This window comes from Cebus imitator, unplaced genomic scaffold, assembly GCF_001604975.1.
Source record: "Cebus imitator isolate Cc_AM_T3 unplaced genomic scaffold, Cebus_imitator-1.0 Scaffold137, whole genome shotgun sequence".
Lineage (NCBI taxonomy): Eukaryota > Metazoa > Chordata > Mammalia > Primates > Cebidae > Cebus > Cebus imitator.
In genome coordinates, this window is record NW_016107452.1 from 2,776,497 (window position 1) to 2,794,331 (window position 17,835).

Below are 17,835 nucleotides of genomic sequence, written 5' to 3' on the forward strand. Positions count from 1 at the left end.
TCTCCTGCCTCAGCCTCCTGAGTAGCTGGGATTACAGGCACGCACCACCATGCCCAGCTAATTTTTTGTATTTTTAGTAGAGACGGGGTTTCACCGTGTTGACCAGGACAGTCTCGATCTCTTGACCTCGTGATCCACCCGCCTCGGCCTCCCAAAGTGCTGGGATTACAGGCTTGAGCCACCGCGCCCGGCCTGTGTTTTTTTTAATACTCCTCTAGATGTTAAAAAAAAGATTTGCAATTACTTTGTGGTTGATTAATAATAAAAATTAACTTAAAAACATAACCCAAATTTAGGAAACCTTTGCTGTACTTAGACCGTGAATCAGGCCTCATTCTTGGCACTAGTGCTTTCATAAGTGCTAAGATATGTTTTTTGCAAAGAAACCCACACCCAATTTGGATGTGCTCTAAGATGCACACAAAGACCCCCACACACATAGACAAGCACACAATGCACATACCACATACTCACAATTAAGCATTAAGTAAAAGCGTGCAACATACATCAAGCAATGGGCAAAGCCTGAACAACGTTTACCAAATCCAAATTGGTACTGAAAATTTAATGTTCTCATTTTTAAAACCAAAAGATCATGACCAAGCTCTTCTTGTCCCCTTCCCTTCTTGTGCTGAGTATTGAGAAGCACCCTCTGGGATATTTCACCCCAGAGTCTGGCTCACTTAGCCAGATACACACTAGCTGAGAGCAGCTCAGGTAGGAAACATCCTGGGTGCTCAAGTGTCTCTCACCCATTGGTTGCCTATCTTCCAGAATGCCTCTCTCCAGTGGGCAAGACCCAGCCCATAGGCCATTACCAGATCACACCTATTTCTGAGAACATGCTCTTTATTGAAATGGCAGTGCAACGTGCAGGAGAGCTTCAGAGCTGATCAATGATTGCAACGGTGCCGTCAGGACGTACAGTTATTTGACTCAGTTCAATAAACCTAACTTTCTGGAGCAGGAAAAAAATCTCTACATTTTAAAAATGCTTGTTTAAAGAGCCCTGTAGAGATTCTGTGTCCTCTGCCCCAGCTCATTCCCCAAACGCACCACCATCATGCTATTGCTAATATTCACACTGGTAGGATAGACTGTGAGTAGAAATGTATCAGCATATCGAAAAGCCCCTTGATCTGTAGCCTTCACTGAACCTAAGAGTCTGACAAGAGCTCTGAGTGCTTCTAAGCACATGCTTTTCATCTGCTTGCTGGGAGCCTCATTATCAGTCATGACGCTTGCACCAGTACAGGCAGAGGGGTGTTAGCATCTATCCAGTGTTTTTCTGAGATGGCCCGCAAGGACCCATTCCCATCGTGGAACCTCTGGGGTCATGGCAGTGGGTGAGAAGTTCTCCCCAAATACAAGAGGTGGTGGCAGGCAGGATAAACAAAACATTTTGTAGGAGCTAAACACTTTACATGCACCACATATTTTCTCATTGCAGCAACTCCATGGGGTCAGTTCTATGAATGGTCTCATTTTCAGAAGAGGAAACAGGCTCTAAGATACTCAAAAAAGTTTGAGGCTATGAATAAAGTGCGAGACTTTATGTAAAACAACCATAAAAACTCCACTTTCAGGCATTGCCACCATAATTGTGTTTGAACAAGACTCCACAACCAAAATCAAGAGCGTTTAAGAACCTCTGAACTAGTTTATGTATCTACTCTTTCCGTTTTAGAGATGAAGGGCCTGATGCTTAGAGGAAGAAAAACAGAATTTCTCAAGTCAGCTCAAGACCACTAAGCAGTAGGGAGAGAAACTGGAGTTAGAATGCCTACAAGTAACAATCATACAGGCAGCCGGTATTTGTTGATAGCGTATTATGTGTCTGGTACCATGCTTCTCAAATATGAGCTCATCTAGCCCTCAGAACAACCATAGGAAGTGGGTTCTCTTTGAGTCCCCTTATTTCAGATGGGGAAACAGAGACACAGAGATTCAGTCACTTGCCTAAAGTCACAGAGCTACTGAGCAGTGGAGCAAGTTTCAAAACAAGGCTCTCTTGGGCGAAGGCCCGGGCTCATGACCAGGAGGCAATCCTGTCTCTGCTGAGTCAGCCCTTAAGGCTAGAACTCAAGCTCCACTAATGAGTCCAATGCCAGATATAAAGTAGGTGCTCAGGAAACATCAGTGGAATGCAATGGACTTTATATTCTAGGTGGTCTTCAGAGAACACTGAAATCTATGCATTCTCCTATCATCAGCTGACACTGTCCACCTTGAATGTGCCTCATCAGTGATCACAGACAGTTGCATAACCACATATCAAGGGCTATGCCCTCCCCAAGTTCCCCCTCCCATCTCCCTCTGAGCTGGACTTGCTCCTTGTGACAGCAAGAGCTTCAATGATAAACTCCTATACAGGGCTGAGGAGTGGGAAGGGCTCTGTGTCTGGGTGGCCACAGGAACTTCAGCAGCATCTCCAAAAGCTCTTGTACCCCACCTCCCATAGCCATCACCTATTGTCCATGTCTGAGACACCATCCTCAAGTCTAGAAGTGCCGAGCACCATGGGCGCTTCCTGCTGTACCGATACTATGCAGGGTGGGGCTGGCAGAATGTGGAAGCTGGTAGTGGATCCCAATGGAAGGGACCTGATGTACAAAGTCCAATAACATGTGTTTTCTTACTTTAGTCTTATTTTTTTTAACTTTTGAATAGATGGTTTGCAATTCTAGAGGTTCACGAGGATAGAAAGTGAAGAATGAGACTCTCTTCATCTCATTTCACAAATCTGGGTTTAAATGTCAGCTCTGCAAGAATCAGCCCTTGTTTTGCTGCTTCAGGCCTCCATTTCCTCATCTGCAAGAGGAAGATAATATAGCACTTCCCTTGGAGGCTGGCAGTGACTATTAAATAAGAGAAGGCCTTGATTTCCGCACAGTTCTGGAGAATTGGAAAATGCTTAATAAAGGTTAGCACTTCTTAGTAATTCCTTAGTATGTCTCTTTGTGTGTGTGTTTCTTGCTGTAAGATCAGCTAAAACACAGAACCCTGCATACGCACAAATTTATACATGTTGAATCTTATTTCTGTGCAGCCATCTAGAAATACATTGTCATCCAGTAGACACATTTAACGCTGCACTCAATGTGTGTCTGTGTGTGTGTGTGCGCGCGTGCGTAATTGTTCAGTACATATAACAAAGAGGTGAGATGATAAGCAACTTCAGCAAAGTCTCAGGATACAAACTCAATGTGCAAAAGTCACAAGCATTCCTACACACCAATAACAGACTAACAGAGAGCCAGATCGTCAGTGAAGTCCCATTCACAATTGCTACAAAGAGAATAAAATACCTAGGAATACAACTAACGAGATGTGAAGGGCCTCTTCAAGGAGAACTACAAACCACTGCTGAAGGAAATGAGAGAGGACACAAACAGATGGAAAAACATTCCATGCTCATGGTTAGGAAGAATCAATATCATGAAAATGGCCATATTGCCTAAAGTAATTTAAAGATTCAATGCTATCCCCATCAAGCTACCATTGACTTTCTTCACAGAACTGGAAAAAAACACCTTAAACTTCATATAGAACCAAAAAAGAGCCCACATAGCCAAGACAATCCTAAGTAAAAAGAAAAAAGCTGGGGGCATCATGATACCTGACTTCAAACTATACGACAAGGCTACGTAATGAAAACAGCATGGTACTGGTACCAAGACAGAGATGTAGACCAATGGAACAGAACAAAGGCCTCGGAAGTAATGCCACACATCTACAGCCATCTGATTTTTGACAAACCGGACAACAACAAGCAAAGGGGAAAGGATTCCCTGTTTAATAAACAGTGTTAGGAAAACTGGGTAGACATGTGCAGAAAGCAGAAACTGGATCCCTTCCTTATACCTTATACAAAAATTAACTCCAGATGGGTTAAAGATTAAACATAAGCCCTAATACCATAAAAACCCTAGAAAAAAACATGGGAATATGATTCAGGACACAGGCACAAGCAAGGACTTCATGACTAAAACACCAAAAGCAATGACAACAAAGGCCAAAATAGACAAATGGGATCTAATTAAACTTAAGAGCTTCTGCACAGGAAAAGAAACAATCATCAGAGTGAACTGGCAACCAACAGAATGGGAAAAAATTTTTGCAAGCTACTCATCTAACAAGCGGCTAATATCCAGAATCTATAAAGAACTAAAACAAATTTACAAGAAAAAAACAAACAACCCTATCAAAAAGTGGGCAAAGGATATGAACAGACACTTTTCAAAAGAAGACATTTATGCAGCCAACAAACATATGAAAAAATGCTCAACATCAACTGGTCATTAGAGAAATGCAAATCAAAACCACATTGAGATACCATCTCACGCCAGTTAGAAAGGAGATCATTAAAAAAATCAGGAGACAACAGATGCTGGAGAGGATGTGGAGAAATAAGAGCGCTTTTACACTGTTGTTGGGAGTATAAATTAATTCAACCATTGTGGAAGACAGTGTGACGACTCCTCAAGGATCTAGAAATAGAAATACCATTTGACCCAGCAATCCCATTACTGGGTATATACCCAAAGGATTATAAATTGTCCTATTATAAAGACATATGCAGACATATGTTTATCGCAGCACTGTTTACATTAGCAAAGACTTGGAACCAACCCAAATGCCCATCAATGACAGACTGGATAAAGAAAATGTGGTACATATACACCATGGAATACTATGCAGCCATAAAAAAGGATGAGTTCATGTCCTTTGCAGGGACATAGATGAAACTAGAAACCATCATTCTCAGCAAACTGACACAAGATCAGAAAACCAAACACTGCATGTTCTCACTCATAAGTGGCTGTTGAACAATGAGAACACATGGACACAGGGAGGGGAACATCACACACCGGGGCCTGTTGAGGGGTGGGGAACTAGGGGAGGGATAGCAGGGGGTGGGGTACTGGTGAGGGCTAACATTTGGAGAAATACCTAATATAGGTGATGGGGGGGTGGATGCAGCAAACCACCATGGCATGTGTATACCTATGTAACAAACCTGCACAATCTGCACATGTCCTCCAGATCTTAAAGTAGATAAAAAAAAGAAAGAAGGTGGAAAAAGAGAGAAAAAAAATAAGAACAAGGGCAACGAATAGCAAACAGTGTCTGTTTGTCTGTCTAAGCTAATCTGCAATGTCCAATTCAGTAGCACTACCCACAGGTGGCTTTTGAACACTTCAAATGTGGCTACTATGCCTGAGGAACCAGATTTTACATTTTAATCCATTTTAATTAATTTAAATTTAACTAGTCACAGGTGGCTAGTGGCTACCATATTAGACAGTGACATCTAATAGTTCTTTTCAGAAAGGGTACCATTTTGCAAGTTGTTTCCCAGTCTTGCAAGGACCTATGTGGGCTAGCAGTTGCCTGCTATTTGGGTGCTCTGTGATGACCACTTATTTAGTTTGATTCTGCAAGGTGTCCAACCATGTCTGTCTTGGGCATGAATCACAGAGCTCAGCACAAAATAAATATTCCCAAATGTCACTGATGAACACTCAAAAAGAAAAAAAAAAAAAAAACCAAAGAGGTGAGTTTACTCTTCAAGAAACTCAAATTGTTTGCAAAACCTTCAATAGAGATTACATAGCCGATAATCAGCTTTTACCTTGCTGTTGACTCAACATTTGTCTTAGTGATCTTCTCTGAAACGACGTGTGCAGATTGCAGGATTCACTTCCTCGGCCGACCACGAGAAAATTATCCCCAGGCTTCAGTCCCTTCCAAGGAAAAAAAGGATGAGGCAGGAGCAGGTGGCTATAAGTCCCTCTCTGCGTCTCCCCCCACCCAAGTCGCTCTGAAATATCACTTATCAGATGGCTGCAGGACAGTCTGCTGTCTTAATTTGCAGCCACTCCACTTTTCTGTTCCCCGCCTGAGAAACAGAGGTAGTTGGGAAGTAGCTTGGACCAATTCAAAGAACATGAATGATACCAGCTTCAACATCTGCTAGCTTTGGGATCTGGGGTTAATGATTCAACCTCACTGACTATATTTCTCATCTGTAAAATCAGAATAAGAGTAGACCCCTTCATGGGGCTCAGGTTTGTGTTAAAGACAGTATGAGCCTGTATATTTGGTAATTTTTCCTTCCCTTAGATTCTCAAAGTGTGCTTTCCAGATCACCAGCAGCAGCTGGAAACTTGTTAGAAATGCAGATTGTCAGCCCCACCTCAGAGCCACAGAATTAGAAACTCTGCAGGAGGGCCCAACAATCTGAGTCTTAACACACCCTTCAGTGGATTCTAATAGATCTCAGATTGGAGAACCATTTCCTGGGAGGGCTGCAGCTTTGCAACTCACACAAGAAGACCTGCTTAAAGGAAACTTCTTTCTCGTGCCTCTGACTCTTGCTCAACTCGTGGATTTTCCCATGGAACATGTACCAGGCCCATTTGTACTATTTCTCTTCACTGCTGACTCCCAAGCAAATTTCAGATACTTATTCAGAAGTCACTTTTCTCCAGGAAGCGTTGCCTTCACCACTGTGGGTGGTGCCAATGTTTCTGAAGCCTCTGTATTGCCCTTCTGCATCTACCAAATGGGATAGGACTGCCGGTTTCAGTTGTCCATTTCCCTAACCAAACCCTGAGATTCCAACAGACGGGGCCCGAGTTAATTTCATCCCCAGTGATGAATAGGTGGTCAGTAAATGAAGTGACAGTTTCTAACATTCAACCCTAAGGAGACAGCTTCGTGGCCTCCCGACTGCCTTTCTTCAAGTCTTTGCAGACATCTCAACACACACACTCTGGCCGTTTTCTGACCTCCGTGCTACCTAGGGACCCACCCAGGGAAGTGGTCTCTGAATAGTACTGACAAACCATCTCTAACAGGTACGGATCCACTTATTTGAAATCTGTATCGCAACCCATGTTATAAATGTCAGAAAAACGGAACCAGTTTGTGATTTAACATTTTTCTCTAGCATTTTTCTAATCGCATCTGGCAATTAGATGTTTGGAAAAATAATGATGGAACAACACGGTGTCTAAAAGTTCAGCAAACCTTGTTATACATGGTAAAGAGAATCAGATTGTTAAGTGAAGACACACTTATATTGGGGAAAATTAGGAGAAAATTAAAAATCCCCTCTCTATATAACCAAAACGGGAGGGATAAAAATAAAGGGTAAGCCTGGCACGGTGGCTCACGCCTATAATCCCAGCACTTGGGGAGGGTGAGGCATTGGGTCACCTGAGGTCAGGAGTTAAAGATCAGCCTGACCAACATGGTGAAACCCTATCTCTACTAAAAATACAAAAATTAGCCAGGAGTAATGGCGCACACCTGTAATACCAGCTACTCGAGAGGCTGAGACAGGAGAAATGCTTGAACCTGGGAGGCGGAGGTTACAGTGAGCTGAGATCACACCACTGCACTCCAGCCTGGGTGACAGAGCAAGGCTGTGTCTCAAAATAACATGAAATAAAATAGAAGATATATATAAGAAAATTTAACACTGGGTGAGTTCTTCAAATTAACACAAAAAATATTTACTGAATTTATATTAGAAGTTGGAAAACGCTGAGTGGCTGCATGTCATGGAAGAAATACTGGGTACAAACTACGTACAAACTACTGTATGCTAATCTGAGGCCTGTCCTCATGGATGGCATGGTTTAGGGAAAGAATGACACATAACAAGTAATTTTAACAGGAGTTTACGTCTCTACCAGCAATTATGAGCTGGTGGAGCTCTGGGAAGGCTTCCTGCAAGGTTAACAGTGAGGACAAAGGTGGGAGAGATGTCATATCCAGATAAGAAAGCTGTTCTTTGTAGGGTGGTCCCCAAGCATGAGCAGCTCTGTGAGACGGTGAGAGACTAAATGAGCAGCGCAGGGGAGGTCTTTGCTCTAGAAGGGCAGATCTGAGAGGGGGGCCCAAGTTTTCCTCTTTCCACTCACCACTCCCTGCTGATGTTGGGAAGAGATCTCCTTCCCGTTTTAGGTTTAAGCCAGTGCCTCTCAAGCTCGAGTGTCTATCAGACTCCCCGGGGGTGGGGATGGGATGGAGGGTGTTGTTAAAATGCAGAGTGCTAGGCCCTCCCGGGAAAGTCTCTGATTCATTGTATCTGGGCTAAGGCCTGGGGGTTTTATGTTCAGCAAGTTCTCAGGTGAAGCTGCCAGCCCAGGGAACCCCACTTTGAGAACCGCTGGCCTCACTAATCCCCAGACAGAGACATCAAGTCCCAGCTGAGAGTGTCAGAGCAGGGATAAGATGGTAAAACACAGCCTGCTGCTCACCAAATCCCTGGCACAGGCCTCGTGCACACTCTGAAAGTGTGTCCAAACCACATGGTCCCACTCACGCCTGCCAAAGTCAGTTATCCTACAGCAGGGCCGGGCTTGGGGGGGTCCCCACCCAACACTGCAGAGTTTCAGAGCCCCAAGAACTCACCTGGAGAAAGAGCGTTCCAGGCCTTGTAACGTACATCTAGATACCTAGGTCTTGGCACCTGTTGAAAGGAATCGTGCCTGTGTTAATTATTCCACCCTAGCGAGTGACTCCAAGAGGAATCGTGATAGCTAATTATGAAGCCTCCTCGCCCGCAACCAGATTCCAGATTGAGAAGCCCTGGGTTCTAACTGTGCCATTAGCTCTGATTAGGCATGTGTGGCCCTTTATTCTTGTTGTGCTAACATCCTAAACTGAGTTTCTTCATCTTTGAAGTGGGGATGAGGTCTCTTTATTGTTTCAGGAATAGATGCACAGTTGCTGCTTATTAAATGCTAATTAGTACATGATAAGTGCAATTAGAGGGTCAGAGCTGACTGCTAAAACCGGCCTAGCAGTGGAAGCTGGCCATTCCGAGCAAAACCAGTTTCCCCAGCTCGAGACAATAATTGGGCAGTAAACAAGTCTTGGAGAGCTTGTTTGTTACTGAGGCCACGTTCCAGCTGTTTAGCGTTTACACCTTTCATTTTATGTTTGCTTTATATCTTATGTTTTTCCTCCTCCTCAGAGACATGGACTGGAACACCTTGAGATGTAGCTTGCAAGGTACACCCTGAGTCCACTTGAAGAGCAGGATAAAGCATAGGACACAAATGGGCTGCCTGCTTAGCTGTGGCTGCTTTTCCTGTAACAATAAAAACCCTAAGGTCTGGTGGTATACCTTGCTTCAACCACTCCAGGATCTCAGTTCTGAGGTCTGTAAGGTTTTCTTGCCTTTCCCTTATGGACGTGAAAAGCCTTCTGCAGCCGGGTGTGGTGGCTCACACCTGTAATCCCAGCCAGGGTGGGAGAATCACTTGAGGCCAGGAGTTCAGGACCAGCCTGGGCAACATAGAGAGACCCTGTTTCTATAAAAAAATTAGAAGAGTTGTCCTGGTGTGGTGACAAGCCCCTGTAGTCCCAGCTGCTGGGGAAGCTGAGGTGGGAGGATCACTTGAGCCTAGGAGTTCAAGGCTGTAGTGAGCTAGGACGTTACCACTGCACTCCAGCCTGGGCAACAGAGCTTGGCTGTAAACAAAGGGCTTCTGCCACTCCAGGCTTAAGGGCTGCATTCCAGGCAGACAAAGGAGAAGGAATAGATGGGCTGAACCTGTTCCACTTCTTCCAGGAAAGTGCGTGTCTAACAGCACATGCCCTGTCCCAGCAGGGTTTCCTTAAACTTCACTGACAATCCTATGCCATGGCTACCCCAACTGCAAGGAATTCTGGGAGAGTGAGCATTTCCCAGGATAGTAAGCACCTTGCTGTTCTGCACAAAATCACAGTCTGAGCAGAGAAAGGAGAAGATGAGTTTGAACTAAGCAGCTCCCCATATCCAACTAATAGCTGAGCTCAAAGGCAGTCAGCATTAGGGTGGAAAGCTCTGCAGACCACAAGTTGCTCAGCTTGGGCACTCTAACTTTCCAGCTTCCTGGTTTGTATCGTTATAGAAAGAATCCACTCATACCCCTTCTGAGGGCGTCTGAGAAAGTTAAGTGATGTCACTTATAAAAGGCCTCCATACAGTGTCTAGCACACAGTGTGTGTTCTGCAAAGAGTAGCGATTGGGGTTAGTGCTGGAGTGACAACCTTCCCCTGATTCCACCAGCCCTACTGGGCCCCTAAACGCTTTGCTCTGCCATTTCCAGAGCCCTGCTAGAAGACCAGGAAGAGTGCCTGAAGCCTCTGTTGTTATTTGAGCACAGGCCTTCCTGCAAGCTGGACTTTGCTCATCCTTGTGGACACCGTATCCGTATCCGGAAAGCGCAGACAGTGTAACCACATCGTGGTTTGACCTTTAAGCTCTGGTAGCATAAACCTTCTAGTGTCTTGTTTTTCACGGTCAGAGTCCATGCCACTGTCTCCCCACTCATACGAATGGGCTGAGGGCCAATCTGCTCTCCCAGAACTAGGAAGGATAGAGACTAATAATTACCAATTGATATATAACTTGCCCTAATATTGACCCTGGCCCTGGGTTAGTGATTCTCATTGCAGGGTAAATGATTGGATTGTTTTGAATGTTACCCCGTTTGACATTTTCACAGCTGCCACCACTGTTTTGAACAACAAAATAAGACATCTTAATTAACTGAATGACACAAGGATGAGCCATGCTGTTGCTCTTTGGTGGATAAGGCAGCAAAATTTGCAGTATTTCTTCTGAATCAACTAGAAGGTGTGACTGCCTTCATTAAATATGATAAAAATAGAATATCCCTCTTTTTCCCATCAGAGGTGTGTCTACATTAAACCATCCAAGTAATAATAATGTTATGATTAATATAAATTGAACACTCAAGAAGTACCTCGTGTGCTAAGTATGTTAGATTCGAAATAACCATTTATTCCTAAACAGTTATGGAACTCCAAATATCTGCCAAACTCTGTATTAGGCACTGCATAAGCGGTTAAAACAACACGGTTCCTGTCCTGTGTGGAGACGCAGGTGATGATTAGGTCTAGTGATATTAGGGTTGTGAAGGGAGAATACTAATTATTGTTAGCAGTAATAACATTTTTGTTGCCAAGTCTTAGCTGAGGGACTCCTCCACACCAGGTGCTTAGAATACATTATATTTTTACCCATCATCACCACTATGACCTCTTCATGTATTAATAGATACTCTTTATAATCCCATTTTTAAAATGAGGCATCTAAAGTTTAGATAAGTTGAGTAACCTAAGGTCACACGGCTGGTGAGAATCTAGTGGAATTGCAATCCCCTTCTGGCTGTCTACAGAGTTCACACTCTTCATGCTATATATAGGTTGGCTGCTAAGGGCCATATATGAGCTCTGCCTTTTACCGGCTTTGCAACCTTGGGCAAGTTCCTTAAGCTCTCTGGACTTAGTTTCCTAATCTATAAAATGGGTTTTATAATATTACTTACTACAGAGTAGTGATAGAGAATACATGGGTTATCATATGCAAAATGCTAGAGAAAATTAACACTTGTGAATCCTGTGACCTTATATGTACCCAGCACACTCAGCACCCTCCAGTTCCACCATGAGAATACAGGGAATGGCCCCTAGCCAAGCTGGGGAAGTCAGCTTCATTGAGCTTTAAGGGTGAATAAGAATTATCTGGGCAGGAAAAGGAGGACAGCCTCACAGGCAGAGTTTTTATAAAGGCACGAAGTCTCAAAGGCATGAAGAGTTTAGAGGGACCCATTAACAGTTTAGAACAACTGACTGACAATTGTGTAGAAGAAATGGATACAGCAGATGCCACTGAGCTCTGCAAAGAAATTTCAGCTTCTAAAGGAGGTGGGGGAATGTTAAAGAATATGAAATAGGAAAATGACTCATCCCCCACCCCTCAAAGGAGAAATGATTCTAACTCCAACTCTGGGACATTTTTGGTTCTTAATAAATGAGAGTCTCACTCTGTTGCCCAGGCTGGAGTGCAGTGGTACAATCCTAGCTCAATGCAGCCTGAAAACTCCTGGGCTTATGTGATCCTCCCTCCTCAGACTCCCAAGCAGCGGAGACTTAACAGGTATGAACCACCACACCCTGCTAAGTTAAAAAAAATTTTGTTGTAGACACAAGATCTTGGTATTTTGTCCAGACTGGTCTTAAACTCCCATGCTCAAGTGATCTTCCCTCCTCAGCCACCCAAAGTGCTGGGATTACAGGTGTGGGCCCCTACCCCAGCCTACTCTGGCGTAGCCCATGCCGAAGAGATGGAAAATTCCTTCGTGGTGACAAAGGAAACACCTTTTCCTCCTCTTTCTCTTCTCCTTTTCCCTGGGCTGGCCTTAGGAGGCACACTCAGTCCACTGCCTGCTACTTTCCATCTCTACCGGCTTTCTTCCACAGGGTTTCCAAGCCCCAAGCAAAGGCTAAGTTGGGGTTGCAGGGAAGGCAATAAGCTTTGTAGTTACCTTCTAATCTGTGGATGAGTACTGTAGACTTCATGGGCATAGTTCATGCTTAGTGTATCCTGGTCTTGCAATGATCCTTGGTTTTTAAACACCCTGAACTCTGAGGTTGAGTGGGGCCAGGTCAAAATGCAGAGCTTCCACTGACAAAACTGGGAGCTACAGCTTTAACAACTTCCCCAGTTCCACAGAACCTGCACCCACCAGGACCCAGATCCTCGGGGAAAGGGTTTGCACTGGAAGGGCTCTGTCAGCTCCCTGGCCCAACAGGACCTTGCAGCTGCTTCTGTTCTCTGAAAGTGCCCCAGAGGTGGAGAGTGAAAAATGGAACTCTTGGTGGGCTCTGGCCCGCCCACCCGCCTGCCCGAGGAAAGAGGGTTGGCCTCCACATTTTCCCAGATCCATGTGGGCTGCTACAAAGGAGCTTTTGAGGATAAACAAATACAGAATTGAGAAAATAAGGAAGGAGCTGGCATCTGAAGAATGCGAATATTTAGAAAATGCTGGGGAGGGAAGACAGAGCAGGCTGTTCTGTTGTAGGTTAGAGGCTTGATGGCCTGAGATGGGGGAACTGCCAACAAGAAAAAAAAAAAGGAAGGAAAAAAACATCTTAATGGAGATAAGGTTTCTTCAGGGTGGATTGTTTTTCACAGGCAAATAGGAATGATGTGAAAGCAAAGGAAATCTAGGGAACAGCACAGAGACCCCACCTCCATCATTGCACATGTTGGTCAATGTGACAGGAAGATCCCACCAGCCATTGTCACAGAGTGCTTATTTTTAAATTGTTTAATGTTTCTTTAAGTATTATTATTTATTGGTCAAGAGATTCCAGGGAGTTGAAACCACCTGCCTGTCAAGAGGATCAGAGTGGAAGCCCAGAGAATAATGGCAAACCTGTTCAAAACATAATAGGGAAACCCAAGGGCAAAATCAAGGAAAGGACTGGCTACCATGTTCTTTCACCTATTGCAGAGAATAGAAAACAGCCAGGAGCTAATTGTCAAAGCACTCAATCTGAAGTTAGCAAAGATTTGATCCTTCATTGAAATGTCCTCACCCCTTTTTGTGCTTCTTGCTTCAAACATCTTGGCTCATTCATTCATCCATCCTTTCATTCAAGGCATTGGTTGTACATTTAATAAACACCAATGTTCTCTACCATAGCCCGGTTCTCTTCCATGAACTTTACATATACTGTTTTATTTATTTTTTACAGCAGTATTCTTTTTTAAATTTTATTTTAAGTTCCAGTGTACATGTGCAGGATGTGCAGGTTTGTTACCTAGGCAAATGTGTGCCATAGTGGTTTGCTGTACCTATCAACCCATCAACTAGGTATTAAGCCCAGCACACATTAGCTACTTTTCATGATGCTCTCTGCACGCTCCCCCAAGAGGCCACGGTGTGTGTTGTTTCCCTCCCTGTGTTCATGTGTTTTCATTGTTTATTTCCCACTTATTTGTGTGTGTGTGTGTGTGTGTGTGTGTGTGTGTTTTTGGTGTTTTTTGTTTGTTTGTTGAGACGGAGTTTCACTCTTGTTGCCCAGGCGGGAGTGCAGTGGTGCCATCTTGGCTTACACAACCTCCGCCTCCCAGGTTCAAGCAATTGTCCTGCCTCAGCCTCCTGAGTAGCTTGGATTACAGGCACCCACCACCATGCCCTACTTATAAGTGAGAACATGCAGTGTTTGGTTTTCTGTTCCTGTGTTAGTTTTCTGACGATAATGGCTTCCAGCTTCATCCATGTCACTGCAAAGGGCATGATCTCATTCCTTTTTATGGCTGCATAGTATTTCATGGTGTACATGTGCAACATTTTCTTTATCCAGTCTATCATTGATGAGCATTTGGGTTGATCCCGTGTCTTTGCTATTGTGAATAGTTACAGCAACATTCTTTACACGTGCTATTATTGTCACCATTTCACAGATGGAAAAATTGAGGCATAGAAAGTATATTAGTTTCCTATTCCTGCTACAGTAAATTATCACAAATTTTGTGGTTTCAAACAACAGAAATTTATTAACGTTCAATTCTGGTGGCCACAAGGCCAACATGGATCTGCCTGGGCTACCAGTGAGGTATCAGCAGGGCTGCGTTCCTTCTGGAGGGTCCAGGGAAGAAATGTTTTCTTGATTTTTTGGGTTTCTGTACGTCACCTGCATTTCTGGGCTCATGACCCTTACCTCCATTTTCCAAGCTAGCATCAGTGGGTCAATTTTCTCACATGACAGCATGACAAGACAGATTTCTTTTCTGCCTCTTATTTCCAATTTTAAATACCCTTGTGATTATAATGGCCTCACCTAGATAACCCAGGATAATCTTTCTATGTTAAGGTCAGCAGAGCAGCAACTTTAATTCAATCTGCCACCTGAATTCCCTCTTGCCAAGTAAGGTAACGTAATCATAGGTCCTGGGGATTAGGATTTGGACATCTTTCAGGGATCATTCTTCTACCTACCACAGAGAGCTTCAGTGGCTCATTCAAAGCCACAGGGCCAGTGAGTGGCAGGCCTTGGATTCCGCGGCTGGTGTTCTGAATCAGTCTCTGAATTTTACCTCCTCTGGCCTCTTATGTGCCAGGACTCAGCTGGGGACTGTGGACACGTCAGAAAAATGTACTTTCCATCTCTGACCTGGTGGTTTCATATTCTGCTGGTGTTTCTGGAGCAGAAGCTCATGAACCCTGGACAAGAAAAGTTTGAGGCAGGAAAGATGGAAACAAACGAGCTGGAGAGTAGTCAAGAAGAAGTACTATTTGGATGGGCAAATTGAGTGAACATTTCGAGATGCATACAAGGTAGGGATGGGTGGTTATGGAACTGGGCACTGCATATTGAACAATAATTAAATAATTAAAGACAACTCAGGCTTACTGGGGACTCTTCCTGGGGTCAGTCCCTTTGCTCTGATTCTGATTGTTACCCTCTGTAAAGTTTGAGTACCGGCATTATTAATGTACTGTGTACATGCGCATGTAGACACATTTGTGTTTGCTTTTCCCTAAGGGTATGTGGCATTGAAGACAGACACACGTTCACAAATCCCTGGGCTACATCCAGGCCTGACTGGCTGTGAAGCACAACACCTTGGTTGTCCCTAGCTGGTGCATTTCCGAGGTTCTTCTGGAGGCCAAAAGGAAAACTCACATGGAGTTGACCCCCAAAGACGGACTCACCTCTTTCCTGATGCCAACTCCTGACCAGGCACCCATCCCTTATCTACACTCTTGGAATTAGAGGACCTGAATTGGAGCCCAGTATCTGCCAGGTGTTGACTGATGCATATCAACCTCCCTGGGCCTCAGTTTCCACATATGTAAAAATTGGGATAGTTGTCACATCTTACCTACAGCTGTTGTAAGATTAGTTAAGACCAACATGAATGTACTTTGTGACTGGAAGGCATATATGAGAAAGTCTTGTTATTAAAGCAATAGGCAATGATATAACAGGGGCCTCCTCAGGTACCTGTGACAGGTACAGCTAAACTACAGATATGGGACTGTAAAGACAAGAGGGACTGAATTTTAACAAATTACTCAGAAATCACCAATTTAAGTGAAAATGGTCTCCTTGGGATATAGAACAAATATTTGAGCATAATCAAAATGTTCCATTTAATTTTCCTTTTGAACCTGTGATATTGTCCTCAGTGAAGGCAAATCTCCATCTCTGAAAGTACATTTGTTTTTGTTTTATTTTGTTTTTATAGCCAAAAGATGTCTACTGTCAAGTCTTGTTAATAAAGAGAAGATAATCGTTTGGAGTCAAATGTCAGATTTTCCCTGAATGCTTAATAACTGCCTGAGAAAGGTAACAATCCCAAGGAATCATTTTCAAATAATTTGTAACTACACAGCCTTGTTGGAATCAGGGCTTCTAAAGGGTAGATGCATACCTAGAAACGTTTGATAAGGCCACATCGTTGGATGACTTTTTATCTTCATTACTCACAGGATAATTCTTGCTCTAAAGGCCACACCCTCTACCCCAACCCAAGAAGCATAGCTTCACTTTCTATTCTGAGCCTAGGAGACAACAGAGCTTTAGTATTTAAGGGTGTGGAATTTTACTTCCTTGTGTCTAATTGTGGTACAGCACTTGCTAGCTGGGGACATCAGTAAACTTCATTTCATTCTTCTCAACCAGGGGTTATTGTCCCCCTGCAGCAGGACACTTGACAAAGTCTACAGACATTACTGGGTGGTCTGCAGACATTGGCTATTGACAGCTAGTAGGGGCAGGGAAGAAATGCTGCTAAGCATCCTACAATCCTCAAGACAATACCATGGCAAAGAGTCTTCCAGCCCCAAATAGCAATAGCGTGGAAGTTGAAAAACCTTGTACTAGACAGAAAACAGTAGTACTGACCTCCCAGGGCTACTGTGAAGAGTGAGTGAGGGGATGCATGGAGAGTGTTTACCACATTGCCTGGTACATATTGGGATGCAATAACATTAACTCATATTAATTAATATAAGCAACATATAAACCATAATGTTCAATGGGCTTATATATCCCCCATCCTCCCCTGTTCTTCACACCATCAGTCCTACTTTGAAAATCATCATTGTTATAGCCACATCTGGTGTGCATTTTCACAGAGTCCTTTAGAGAGAGAAAAGAGGGCATCTTTGCAGATTAGGGGATGAGTTGATTCTCAGTGTCCTTGAAAACTCTCATGTCCTGTCCCACAAATTCTCTTTCCTGGGATGAAGGCCAAACACCATTATGAATATTACTACCTCAATTAAAACAATTGTTACCATGTGTCTGGCACTTTATATACATTATTTTAATTTAATATTTCCTATAATCCAACAACTAGGTATTACTATCACCCATATGGCCAAGGCTCAGAAAATATGAACAAGTGACTTGGCCAAAATTAAATGGCTACAAAGAGGCAGTAGCCAGATTTCATCATCCGTCTACTTGACTCATAAGGCACATTCTACGCACTCCTCCATGGTCCACGGAATTTGGGAAGAGGCAGAGTAACGAAATTGCTGCAGTTTGGCCACAAAACCAGCCCCCTGAGCTGTATGTCTATTCCTTTTCTAGAGAATGTCTGTGTGTTTCTCTCTAGCTCTCTAGCATTAAGGAGAGCTGTTAGCAGCATAATTAAACATACTTGTTTCAGACATGAGAAATGATCTTAAAGAGTTAAAACCTCAGAGCACTTGTAATCTGTCTTTCAAATGGTATTATAAATTCATTTTCTAGAGCACTGATAGAATTTTCTTTCCCCCATCCCAAGCAACAGCATCTATGTTTTCACAATCCATAATTCAAACCTGAACTTGGAAGAAGTGTTGAAATAATAAACATGTTACTTGTGATTTGTGGCCATTTAATAATGATGGTATTGAGCAAGGAAATTAGACCCATGTCAAATGTGGTTTTGAAGGAGATACCTGCAAAAGGAAGAGACTTGTAAAGGGATTTTTCTTCCTGGGAAAAGTGTGTTGCTTC

General features: G+C 43.5%; 1 long non-coding RNA gene across 2 annotated transcripts in view; it reads right to left on the reverse strand.

Moving 5' to 3' along the window:
• Positions 1-17,835, reverse strand: part of LOC108313475 — a 705,356-nt gene that overhangs the window by 279,101 nt on the left and 408,420 nt on the right. The window contains exon 1 of one of the 2 annotated variants that reach the window (XR_001829106.2): positions 5,636-5,747. The exons of the other annotated variant lie outside the window; for it this stretch is intronic. This is a non-coding gene — a long non-coding RNA (uncharacterized LOC108313475). Of the gene's footprint in view, positions 1-5,635; positions 5,748-17,835 lie in introns of those variants that run through there. 2 annotated transcript variants of the gene reach the window in all.